Genomic DNA, 13374 nt, shown 5'->3' on the forward strand with positions numbered 1-13374 from the left:
ACCCAGGGACGGATTAGACCCCCAGCTGGGCTTTTGACGGCCTGGGAGGGTTGCCCCTAATTAATACGCACACATAGGCCCAGATTCTCGTAGAATTGCGTAAAACTCGGCGGGCGTAACGTATCTGATTTACGTTACGCCACCGCAAGTTTTACAGGCAAGTGCTTTATTCACAAAGCACTTGCCTGTAAAGTTGCGGCGGCGTAGCGTAAATCACACGGCGCAAGCCCGCCTAATTCAAATTAGCCACGTAGGGGCTGTGGAGCATTTAAATTAAGCGCGTTCCCGCGCCGAATGTACTGCGCATGCGCCGTCCGGAAAATATCCCAGGGTGCATTGCTCCGAATGACGTCGCATGGACGTCATTGGCTTCGACGTGAATGTAAATGGCGTCCATCCCCATTCACGGACGACTTACGCAAACGGCGTAAATTTTTAAATTTCGACGCGGTAACGACAGCCATACTTAACATTGGTTGCCCCTCATATAGCAGGGGCAACTTTATGCTGCGCAAACCTAACGTAAATGTCGTAACTTCACTGCGTCGACCGCGCGTACGTTCGGGAATTCGCGTATCTGGCTAATTTACCTACTCGACGGGGAAAACGACGGAGAAAAAATGCATTTAAGATCCGACAGCGTAAGAGCCTTACGCCTGTCGGATATAATGGATATCTATGCATAACTGATTCTAAGAATCAGTCGCATAGATACGACGGCCCAGATTAGGACTTACGACGGCGTACATGGCGTTGCGCCGTCGTAAGCCCTTTGAGAATCTGGGCCATAGTGTGTATGAATATTATATAGGTGTATGCACACACCCTTGGAGGAAACCGGAGCACCCGGAGGAAACCCACACAGATACAGGGAGCGACAATGCAAGCTCCAGGCAGATTGGTGTCAGTGTCCGATTCGAACAAATGACTCACTTGCTGCCAAGTAATGGAGTTAACCACTACACCACCATGTGCATAAAAACCATTCTGAAAAAGACCTATGTGAGGCCCTGGACCAGCTACTATTGGCCACTACTACCAGGAGTAGTGGCCACAATAGCCCGCAATTAAGACCCCAGCATGGAAACATGGAAAGGGTCAATACTTCAGATCTGCTATCAGTCAGATCCATACAAGCGGGGGTCCCCTGCAATAGGGAGAATGGTCACCTATACATGCCCGGAGGGCCCACCTCTTGAAAGGGCTCCCCTCAAAGGGCTCAGCGGCTTTTCTCATTCCGCATCTAAGAAATTATCAAAGAAGGGCACAGAAGGAAAAAACCTACACAGCGGTCTGAATTGTGAACCAAAAAAGACAGAGCCCTTGGCGGAAACCTAGCTGCACTAACCAGCTGAAGAGAGTCCCGTACAGCAGTAAGAAGCGCACCCATAATGCCTTATCCTGCACCGACCCAGGTATCTGGTCCACGGCTCCATTACAGAGCATTCCCCAGGGGATAACGGGGGAAGGGGGGCACTCTTTTTAACCCCGTCCGTATTCCGCCCCCACCCCGGCACAAAAGTGTCCAGGACCAATAATAAAGCCTCTGTGGGAATCATGTTGGGGAAGGACCCAGATACTGCTCCGTAGCTTAAGACATTTACATAATGTGTAAACATGTAGGTGCATGCAGCACCTGTCCTTGCAGACAAACTGAAGCTACACTGACTCCATTATTTAGCAAAAAACTCCCAGGGCCCAGTTCAGACTGAACAGAAAAAAATCCCACCACTCCTGCTGCGCTGACCCGGGGCAGGGGGTGCGGGATGGAAGGAGGAGGGTCCAGGGGACTCACCACACCTGAGGAGACTGCTCAGCACCGCTGCCCTTGTCCCACACACCTGCTGTGTATGTGGGGAAAAAATCGTGAGGAAGCGGTAAGGTGCTGTGTGAGGAGAACGGCGCTGCGCGCCATAGGAATCAACGCTAGAGGCCGAGGACTCAGGCAAGATGGCCACCGAGCGCAGCATATGGAGCCTGGCGCGCCACAGGAAAATGACCGACCGCCAAAATATGCTGTATCATGGCGGGATACAACAAAATGGCCGCCAATGGGATTTTCAATAGAAACTGAAAATCCAGAAAAAAATGGTGCCAGCGTCGCCAGAACAGCGGCAAAACACAGAATTTCAAAAGGCTGCCCAGAACCCCAAAACATCCAGAAAGGCAGACTCCCAACAGTAAAATACACATAGGCCAGGCGCACAGTCCCCTCACCCAGGTGCCCCCCCCCTCACCCCGACAGCAATAGTAACAGCAGAGGGAAAAAAGGGAGCAGGAAAGAGAGGGTACCCAAAACCCCAGGAATGCTCAGCCGTACCACCCCCCCAAGAGGGAGGGACTGTACTTACCCGTCCATGCGACGACTCATTGACGTATTCCAGACAGGCATACAACCACAATGGAGGTAGCCGTCGGCCCGGTCCACTGTGAGTGGGACAACACCACAGCCCAGTCATGTGCGGACCTTGAAGCAAAGCTCACTGGCCACCCCAGGAGTCATGGGGCATGTCGTGGCAGACCCAGCCTCTTTGCAAAGGTGTGCTCACGCTCGCTGGCCGAACTGAGAAGACTACAAGGATCTATAATATCAAGCCTGTCTCTCACCCGACAGTTGATAGAAGTCAAAGACAAAATAAAAATAAAATCTTTTCCTCAGGGCGCTGGGCCCAAAGGGAGCCATACGTCCTTCTCCTTTGCTAGGCAGAACGAAACTGAGGCTGCATGCTGCAGTGAGGAGGGTTATGTCTGGAGGGACCGCCCCCTGGGCAGGGCTGTTCAACTCTGTTAATGTAACATGTATTTAACTATTTAACATGTTTCTGCCTAGTCCTCTCCTGCAGGGCCAGATTAACAATGGGGCTGATGGAGCTGCAGCTCCAGGCCCCTTTCTCAAGATAGGCCCATTTGCCCAAAAAAAACAAACAAAAAAAAAATTATTTTTTTTTTTTTTAAGAATTTTTTTTTCTAAGATCGAATTTGGGGGGGTTGTAGCTCAATGACCAGAGGTCACAGAAACCCCACATTTGGGGGTAGGCATGGGAAGAGCTACCCCACAACTGGTTAAAATATGGGACGGCTATCATTTATGGTTCCGGAGATACGGGCCTGCTTGCACAGCCTGTCAGAAGCTACATTCAGAGCGGCCAATATAAATACAAGCTGACACACTACAGCAAACTGATAGGATCACAGGGCTTATAATAATTATTTGTATATTACTCATGGTAATTAACCCCTTGCCACCCAGGCCAATTCTGACACTTCTCTACTACATGTAAAAATCATCATTTGTTTTTTGCTAGAAAATTACTCTATGGTGGTCTTTGCACTTTTTATGTTGCAGGGTACAGAGCTGCACGATTCTGGCTAAAATGAGAATTGCAATTTTTTTGCTTAGAAGATAGATCACGCTTCTCTCACGATTGTTGCGGCGTAACATCATCTTTCACGTTAAAACAAAAACAAAACAAAAAAATGGGCTAACTTCACTGTTTTGTTTTTATGGTTTTTATTATTCATTGAAGTGGGAAAATGCAGTGTGACATAACATATTGCAGCAATAGCCATTGTATTCCCTAGAGTCTCTGCTAAAATATATATATAATGTTTGGCAGTTCCAAGTAATTTTCTAGCAAATAATATTGCTTTCTAACTTAAGAAACAAGTGTTGGACTTTAAGTGGTTAAATTTAGTTACAATGTTAGTTAGTTACAATGTTTCATTTTGTTTACAAACTTCGCAGACTGCCCAGATTTGTTCTTTACACACAGAAGTGTATCCCTTTGATCTAAGAAGGAAGTGTCAGTTACAATGTTTCCTGTTAAAAACTTGGCAGACTGCCCAGATATTTTCTTTTGACAGCTGAAAGTCTCTCCACTTGTTATATGAAAGAATCAGCAAACTCTGCATTGAAGATCGTCAGGGGGGTTGAATCGAGATCACAATTTTTTTAACGATTAATTGTGCAGCTCTAGCACGGTATTTGCGCAGCAATTTTTCAAACATGTTTTTTTGGAAAAAAATGTTTCATTCATTAAAAAAAACAGTTAGTTAGTTAAGTTAGCACAATTTTTTTTGGTATCCTAAGCGATGCTTTACATTTTTTTAGGTTACATGTTTAGAGTTACAGAGGAGGTCTAGTACTAGAATTATTGTTCTCGCTCTAACAATCGTGGCGTATGTAACCTGTGTGTATCTGGCTCTGATACTACCAGTGCCTACCCAGCCACTGACTAGTATCTCTCCCCAGCCTGTCCCTACACACCCTCTCACCTGCTGACCTGTCGATGGGGGAATCACTCCTGCAGTGTTATTGTGTTCTGCCAGTGCGTACAATGATCAGTGTTGCTAACTTTAGCTGGCAGCACTGATTGTTTTAAGAAAAAAAAACAGGCTGGTTGTACTCAAGTTGATTAATAGATTGACTTGTGTAAAACCAGCTAGCCCATACATAGATTGACTATGGCTGGTCTCTGCATAATTGGCGTAATTTCAATCCATGTATGACCCGCTTAACCACTACTCAGTCCCTAAATATCCTTCCACTCCTGTACATAGTGCTCACTGTCATACTCTCCACACTCCTCTCCTGTACATAGTGCCCACTGTCATACTCTCCACACTTCTCTCCTATACATAGTACCCACTGTCATACCCTACACACTCCTCTCCTGTACATAGTGCCCACTTTCATACTCTCCACACTCCTCTCCTATACATAGCTCCCACTGTCATACCCTTCACACTCCTCTCCTGTACATAGTGCCTGCTGTCATACACTTCTCTCCTGTACTTAGTGCCCACTGTCGCACCCTCCACACTCCTCTCCTGTACATACTGCTCACTGTCATACCCTCCACACTCCTCTCCTATACATAGTGCCCACTGTCATACCCTCCACACTCCTCTCCTATACATAGTGTTCACTGTCATACCCTCCACACTCCTCTCCTATACATAGAGCCCACTATCATACCGTCTACATTCCTCTCCTGTACATACTGCCCACTGTCATTCCCTCCACACTCCTCTCCTGTACATACTGCCCCATCATACCCTCCACACTTCTCTCTGGTACGTACTACCCTCTGTCATACCCCCTCACTCTTCCTGTACATACTGCCCATTGTCATACCCTTCACACTCCTCTCCTGTACATAGTGCTTTTTTCCGTACCCTTTGTACTCCTCTCCTGTACATAGTGCCCACTGTTAGACCCTCCACATTCCTCTCCCTCACCTGCACATACTTCCCACTTATATACCGTCCATACTCCTCCCCTATGTCGCTTACCCACAAAAACAGTTCTTTAAAATTATACTGAATATCCTCAATGTTACCAGCTCTAGAATGGACACACTTTTGTTAGTTCAACTAAAGGAAATATCAGTTCTCATATTTGTTCTGCCCCATTATTAGTACTCATTTAATTTTGTGATTACTACTATGATGTATAGAGGAACATCGGGGATCTCAGCTACTCTAAATATAGCACTTATATAAAAAAGTGGCCCTGAAAATATTTTTTAAATGTTGGCAACTGTGCACTTAGGCACTGCCCAAGGGCCACCGTCCACCGGGTCAGTAGGGGGCCCCATGAGAGGCTCCTGGGATCCTGTGATAATAAAGCGGTAGTAAACTTTCCTGACATTACTACTTTTTAGAGGCCCTGGGGTAGGTTATGCCACAATGTACAAGTATGCACAGCATATTAGCACATTAGTGTACACTTCAATTTTCAGACTGAGCCCTCCAGTGCTGCGATGAATCAGGCAGGGCCTGGACACTTCCATCTTCACCCGGTCTTCCTTCTGGGTTCTGTGCCTTTGGTCACTTGCCTTGGCTGGGCTGCGTTCATGTCATTTCCCACGCATTTATTTATTATTTATTACACCCCATTCACACCTCCGCGACAAAACGCCCGACGCCGGCCGCTCGTGCTGCTGGAGGGGAGAATTCCCATTGCTGTCTATGAGATGGTTCACATCTCATAGACGCCGTACACCTGCGGCATGAAAAAAGTCCCGGACCCTTTTTTTCAGGCGGCATTGGCGTTCGGCCATACAAAGCAATAGGAAGGATTTGTAAAAAAAAAGTTACACTATTCGCGGCAAAATACGCCGCGTACGCGGCGTTACTTGTCGCGGAGGTGTGAATGCAGCCTAAAAGGCCCCACCAAAATCCTCAGCACCAGGCCCATGATTTTCTTAATCTGGCCCTGCTCTCCTGTAAACAGGGAACATAAGCCACTTGTCAAGATTTAAGGAGCTGTGTCCGTCCATGGACGATAAGAGAAATCCTATTTTTTCTTTCGTTCATGGACAGACACAGCTCCTTTATTCTTGACAGTAGGGACGTCCCCAAGCAGTGTAAAAAAAAAAAAAAACAAGGGGTGGGCACAGCAAGGAAACCAACTTCCCCCCAAAACAAACAGAGCTTCTCAATGGAGGAGTTGCAACCAGGGCCGGACTGGGAGTAAAAACCAGCCCTGGAAAACATTTCATACCAGCCCCATAGCATTATTATACCAGCCCAACATCATAACGTCATTATTTTTTTGTTCATAAAAGAGAAAACCATACATTTTAAAGAAACATTTAAAGAGCGTATTATATAAAGATAAGACAGATATGAAAGCACATAGGGCTAGGGAGATTTTATATATATATATATATATATATATATATATATATATTAGGGCTGTGCGTTAAACGCGATATTAACGGCGTTAACGCAAACCCATGTTAACGCCGTCAATATTTTTATCGCGCGATTAACGCGGGAGCGCTCAGGGGTGGACGTGCAGAGTGTGCAGCGGCGCGGCGCGGCTTACCTTCTCGCTGGATTCACAGGCAAGTTACTCACCTTGTCCCTGGATCCAGCGATGCCACCCCGCTGTGTGATCGGCGATGCCGCCCCGCTGTGTGATCGAGGTCCTCCTCGCTTGGCGGGTCCTCCTCGCTCGATTCACAGTGTCTGTGTGCCGCCGATCTCCGTTCCCTGCGATGTTACGACGCACGGGAGCGGAGAACGGCGCCAAATTCAAAAAAGTAAACAAACACAATACACACAGTATACTGTAATCTTATAGATTACAGTACTGTATGTAAAAAATACACACCCCCCTTGTCCCTAGTGGTCTGCCCAGTGTCCTACATGTACTTTTATAAAAATTAGGGTTGTCCCGATACCGATACTAGTATCGGTATCGGGACCGATTCCGAGTTTTTTCGGCGGTACTCAGACGCCGATACCCCGCCCCGATACACAAATAGAATACTTGCCGCTGACCGCCGCCGACCGCCGCCACCGAAGCCGCAATCCGCCGCATCCCCGCTGCCGCCGACTGTGTAATACGGGCGGGAACATTACAGCTTTGAATAGCTGTAATGATTCGCACCACGCATAGACACTCCCCCTCGCTCGGGTGAACTGTCCAATCCCGAGCGAGGGGGAGTGTCTATACGCAGCGCGGCGCCAATCATTACAGCGATTCAAAGTTGTAATGTTCCCGGCGTATTACACAGTCGGCGGCAGCGGGGATGCAGGTAAGCGTGACATGGCTGGATGGGGGGAGACGCTGGATGGGGGGAGACGCTGGCTGGATGGGGGGAGACGCTGGCTGGATGGGGGGAGACGCTGGCTGGATGGGGGGTGACGCTGGCTGGATGGGGGGTGATGCTGGCTGGATGGGGGGTGACGCTGGCTGGATGGGGGGTGACAATGGCTGCATGGGGGGTGACAATGGCTGGGGGAATACATTGCTGGATGGGGGGTGACAATGGCTGCATGGGGGGAGACAATGGCTGGTTGGGGGGAGACGCTGGCTGGATGGGGGGTGACGCTGGCTGGATGGGGGGTGACGCTGGCTGGATGGGGGGTGACAATGGCTGGATGGGGGGTGACAATGGCTGCATGGGGGGTGACAATGGCTGCATGGGGGGTGACAATGGCTGGGGGAATACATTGCTGGATGGGGGGTGACAATGGCTGCATGGGGGGAGACATTGCTGCATGGGGGGAGACAATGGCTGGATGGGGGGATACATGGCTGCATGGGGGGAGACAATGGCTGCATGGGGGGAGACAATGGCTGCATGGGGGGTGACAATGGCTGGGGGAATACATTGCTGGATGGGGGGTGACAATGGCTGGATGGGGGGATACATTGCTGCATGGGGGGAGACAATGGCTGGTTGGGAGGAGACGCTGGCTGGTTGGGGGGAGACGCTGGCTGGTTGGGGGGAGACGCTGGCTGGATGGGGGGTGACGCTGGCTGGATGGGGGGTGACGCTGGCTGGATGGGGGTGACGCTGGCTGGATGGGGGGTGACGCTGGCTGGATGGGGGGTGACGTTGGCTGGATGGGGGGTGACGCTGGCTGGATGGGGGGTGACAATGGCTGCATGGGGGGTGACAATGGCTGGGGGAATACATTGCTGGATGGGGGGTGACAATGGCTGGATGGGGGGATACATGGCTGCATGGGGGGAGACAATGGCTGCATGGGGGGTGACAATGGCTGCATGGGGGGTGACAATGGCTGCATGGGGGGTGACAATGGCTGCATGGGGGAGACAATGGCTGCATGGGGGGAGACAATGGCTGGATGGGGGGATACATGGCTGCATCTGTGGGGGGACATCGCTGCATTTGGGGACACATTTAAAAAAAAGTATCGGTATTCGGTATCGGCGACTACTTGAAAAAAAGTATCGGTACTCGTACTCAGTCCTAAAAAAGTGGTATCGGGACAACCCTAATAAAAATAAAAACTATTCTTTCTGCCTGAAAACTGTAGATTGTCCAAAAGTGTCCCTTTATGTCAAAAATGGTTTTAGATCAGCTAGAAAACAGCGATCATAAATTATAATCACTTGCAGAATTGTGCGATATTTGTGGGGAAATTCGTCATAAATTAGATAGATTAATCGTGAGTTAACTATGACATTAATGCGATTAATCGCGATTAAAAATTTTAATCGTTTGACAGCACTAATATATATATATATATATATATATTACACAGTGGAACCTCGGATTACGAGCATAATCTGTTCCAGGAGAGTGCTCGTAATCCAAAGTGCTCACACATCAAAGTGAGTTTCCCCATTGAAGTTAATGGAAACGAAAATAATTTGCATTGACTTCAATTGCATGCAATACCGCATGTGGTCAGAGGTGGGGGGCGCCGGAGAGCATTGGAGACACTCGGAAATGTCACTTGCCACTTGTCACCAGATTCAGCATGTCACTTGCCATCCGTCCCCTGCCACCAGATTTAGTGTGTCACTTGCCACCCATCCCGTCACCAGATTCAGCGTGTCACTTGTCACTTGGACTGGGTGACAGCAGGGGGACTGGGCGACAGCAGGGGGACTGGCTGACAGCAGAGGACTGGATGACAGCAAGGGGACTGGGTAACAGGGGACTGGGTGACAGAGGGCTGGGTGACAGGTGACTGGGTGACAGCAGGGGACTGGGTAACAGGGACTGGGTGACAGAGGGCTGGGTGACAGAAGGCTGGGTGACAGAGGGCAGGGTGACAGAGGGCTGGGTGACAGAGGGCTGGGTGACAGGGGACTGGGTGACAGAGGGCTGGGTGACAGGGGACTGGGTGACAGAGGACTGGGTGACAGCAGGGGACTGGGTGACAGCAGGGGACTGGGTAACAGGGGACTGGGTGACAGAGGACTGGGTGACAGAGGACTGGGTGACAGCAGGGGACTGGGTAACAGGGGACTGGGTGACAGAGGTCTGGGTGACAGCAGGGGACTGGGTAACAGGGGACTGGGTAACAGAGGGCTGGGTGACAGCAGGGGACTGGGTGACAGAGGGTTGGGTGACAGAGGACTGGGTGACAGCAGGGGACTGGGTGACAGTGGGCTGGGTGACAGTGGGCTGGGTGACAGCAGGGGACTGGGTAACAGGGCACTGGGTGACAGAGGGCTGGGTGAAAGAGGACTGGGTAACAGCAGGGGGCTGGGTAACAGAGGGCTGGGTGACAGCAGGGGACTGGGTGACAGAGGGCTGGGTGACAGGGGACTGGGTGACAGAGGGCTGGGTGACAGGGTACTGGGTGACAGAGGGCTGGGTGACAGAGGACTGGGTGACAGGGGACTGGGTGACAGAGAGCTGGGTGACAGAGGGCTGGGTGACAGAGGGCTGGGTGACAGAGGACTGGGTGACAGGGGACTGGGTGACAGGGGACTGGGTGACAGAGGGCTGGGTGACAGAGGGCTGGGTGACAGCGGACTGGGTGACAGAGGGCTGGGTGAGAGAGGGCTGGGTGACAGGGGACTGGGTGACAGAGGGCTGGGTGACAGAGGACTGGGTGACAGGGGACTGGGTGACAGGGGACTGGGTGACAGAGGGCTGGGTGACAGAGGGCTGGGTGACAGCGGACTGGGTGACAGAGGGCTGGGTGAGAGAGGGCTGGGTGACAGGGGACTGGGTGACAGAGGGCTGGGTGACAGGGGACTGAATGACAGAGGACTGGAGGACAGAGAACTGGGTGACAGAGAACTGGGTGACAAAGGACTGGGTGACAGAGAACTGGGTGACAGAGGGCTGGGTGACAGCAGGGGACTGGGTAACAGGGGACTGGGTAACAGAGGGCTGGGTGACAGCAGGGGACTGGGTGACAGAGGGCTGGGTGACAGAGGACTGGGTGACAGCAGGGGACTGGGTAACAGGGGATTGGGTGACAGGGGACTGGGTGACAGAGGGCTGGGTGACAGGGGACTTGGTGACAGGGGACTGGGTGACAGAGGACTGGGTGACAGAGGGCTGGGTGACAGCAGGGGACTGGGTAACATGGGATTGGGTGACAGGGGACTGGGTGACAGGGGACTGGGTGACAGTGGGCTGGGTGACAGTGGGCTGGGTGACAGCAGGGGACTGGGTAACAGGGGACTGGGTGACAGAGGACTGGGTGACAGCAGGGGACTGGGTAACAGAGGGCTGGGTGACAGAGTACTGGGTGACAGGGGACTGGGTGACAGAGGACTGGGTGACAGAGGGCTGGGTGACAGGGGACTGGGTGACAGAGGGCTGGGTGACAGAGGGCTGGGCGACAGAGGCTGGGTGACAGGGGACTGGATGACAGAGGGCTGGGTGACAGGGTACTTGGTGACAGGGGACTGGGTGACAGAGGCCTGGGTGACAGAGGGCTGGGTGACAGCAGGGGACTGGGTAACATGGGATTGGGTGACAGGGGACTGGGTGACAGGGGACTGGGTGACAGAGGGCTGGGTGACAGTGGGCTGGGTGACAGCAGGGGACTGGGTAACAGGGGACTGGGTGACAGAGGACTGGGTGACAGCAGGGGACTGGGTAACAGGGGATTGGGTGACAGGGGACTGGGTGACAGGGGACTGGGTGACAGAGGGCTGGGTGACAGGGGACTTGGTGACAGAGGGCTGGGTGACAGGTGACTGGGTGACAGAGGGCTGGGTGACAGAGAACTGGGTGACAGAGGGCTGGGTGACAGAGGACTGGGTGAAAGGGGACTGGGTGACAGAGGGCTGGGGGACAGAGGACTGGGTGACAGAGGACTGGGTGACAGGGGACTGGGTGACAGGGGACTGGGTGACAGGGGACTGGGTGACAGAGGGCTGGGTGACAGAGGGCTGGGTGACAGAGGGCTGGGTGACAGGGGACTGAATGACAGAGGACTGGGGGACAGAGAACTGGGTGACAGAGAACTGGGTGACAAAGGACTGGGTGACAGAGAACTGGGTGACAGAGGGCTGGGTGACAGCAGGGGACTGGGTAACAGGGGACTGGGTAACAGAGGGCTGGGTGACAGCAGGGGACTGGGTGACAGAGGGCTGGGTGACAGAGGACTGGGTGACAGCAGGGGACTGGGTAACAGGGGATTGGGTGACAGGGGACTGGGTGACAGAGGGCTGGGTGACAGGGGACTTGGTGACAGAGGACTGGGTGACAGAGGGCTGGGTGACAGCAGGGGACTGGGTAACATGGGATTGGGTGACAGGGGACTGGGTGACAGGGGACTGGGTGACAGTGGGCTGGGTGACAGTGGGCTGGGTGACAGTGGGCTGGGTGACAGCAGGGGACTGGGTAACAGGGGACTGGGTGACAGAGGACTGGGTGACAGCAGGGGACTGGGTAACAGAGGGCTGGGTGACAGGGGACTGGGGACTGGGTGACAGAGGGCTGGGTGACAGAGGACTGGGTGACAGGGGACTTGGTGACAGAGGGCTGGGTGACAGGTGACTGGGTGACAGAGGGCTGGGTGATAGAGGGCTGGGTGACTGGGGACTGGGTGACAGAGGGCTGGGTGACAGAGGGCTGGGTGACAGGGAACTGGGTGACAGAGGGCTGGGTGACAGAGGGCTGGGTGACAGGGGACTGGGTGACAGGGGACTGGGTGACAGAGGGCTGGGTGACAGGGGGCTGGGTGACAGAGGACTGGGTGAAAGGGGACTGGGTGACAGAGGACTGGGTGACAGAGGGCTTGGTGACAGAGGGCTGGGTGACAGAGGACTGGGTGACAGAGGACTGGGTGACAGGGGACTGGGTGACAGGGGACTGGATGACAGAGGGCTGGGTGACAGAGGGCTGGGTGACAGGGGACTGGGTGACAGGGGACTGGGTGACAGAGAGCTGGGTGACAGAGGGCTGGGTGACAGAGGGCTGGGTGACAGAGGGCTGGGTGACAGGGGACTGGGTGACAGAGGGCTGGGTGACAGGGGACTGGGTGACAGAGGGCTGGGTGACAGGGGACTGGGTGACAGAGGGCTGGGTGACAGAGAGCTGGGTGACAGAGGGCTGGGTGACAGAGGGCTGGGTGACAGAGGGCTGGGTGACAGGGGACTGGGTGACAGAGGGCTGGGTGACAGGGGACTGGGTGACAGAGGGCTGGGTGATAGAGGGCTGGGCTGGACGCATTCCCGACAGACACATCACCGAGCAGTATGGAGTGGCTGTCGGCCGCGGCTCACTGTGACTCAGACAGCAGTAGCCTGGTCATATGTGTGCCCCGAAGCACAGCTCACCGGCCACCCCTGGAGCAATGGGGTATGTCGTGGGACTCGTGGCCGACCCAGCACGTAGTTAAAGGTCTGTTCACACTCAATGGCCGGACTGGGGAGACTACAAGGATCTATATTATCTAGCCTGTCAGCCGGCAGTTGATAGTAGATCTCAGAATCAAAAAAGTAGAAATAAAAAAATAAAAAATCTACAGGACCAATGGTCCCATAGGGAGCCAGGTCCTTCTATGCTAGGCAGAAAAAAAACTGACCTGCTAGATGCAGAGTGAGGGGATATAGCCAAAGGTACAGCCCCCTAGGCGGTACTGTTCAGCTTTGCTGTTGTTACATGTTTTTTTAATGTTTTTAACTGT

This window comes from Rana temporaria, chromosome 3 (assembly GCF_905171775.1).
Source record: "Rana temporaria chromosome 3, aRanTem1.1, whole genome shotgun sequence".
NCBI lineage: Eukaryota > Metazoa > Chordata > Amphibia > Anura > Ranidae > Rana > Rana temporaria.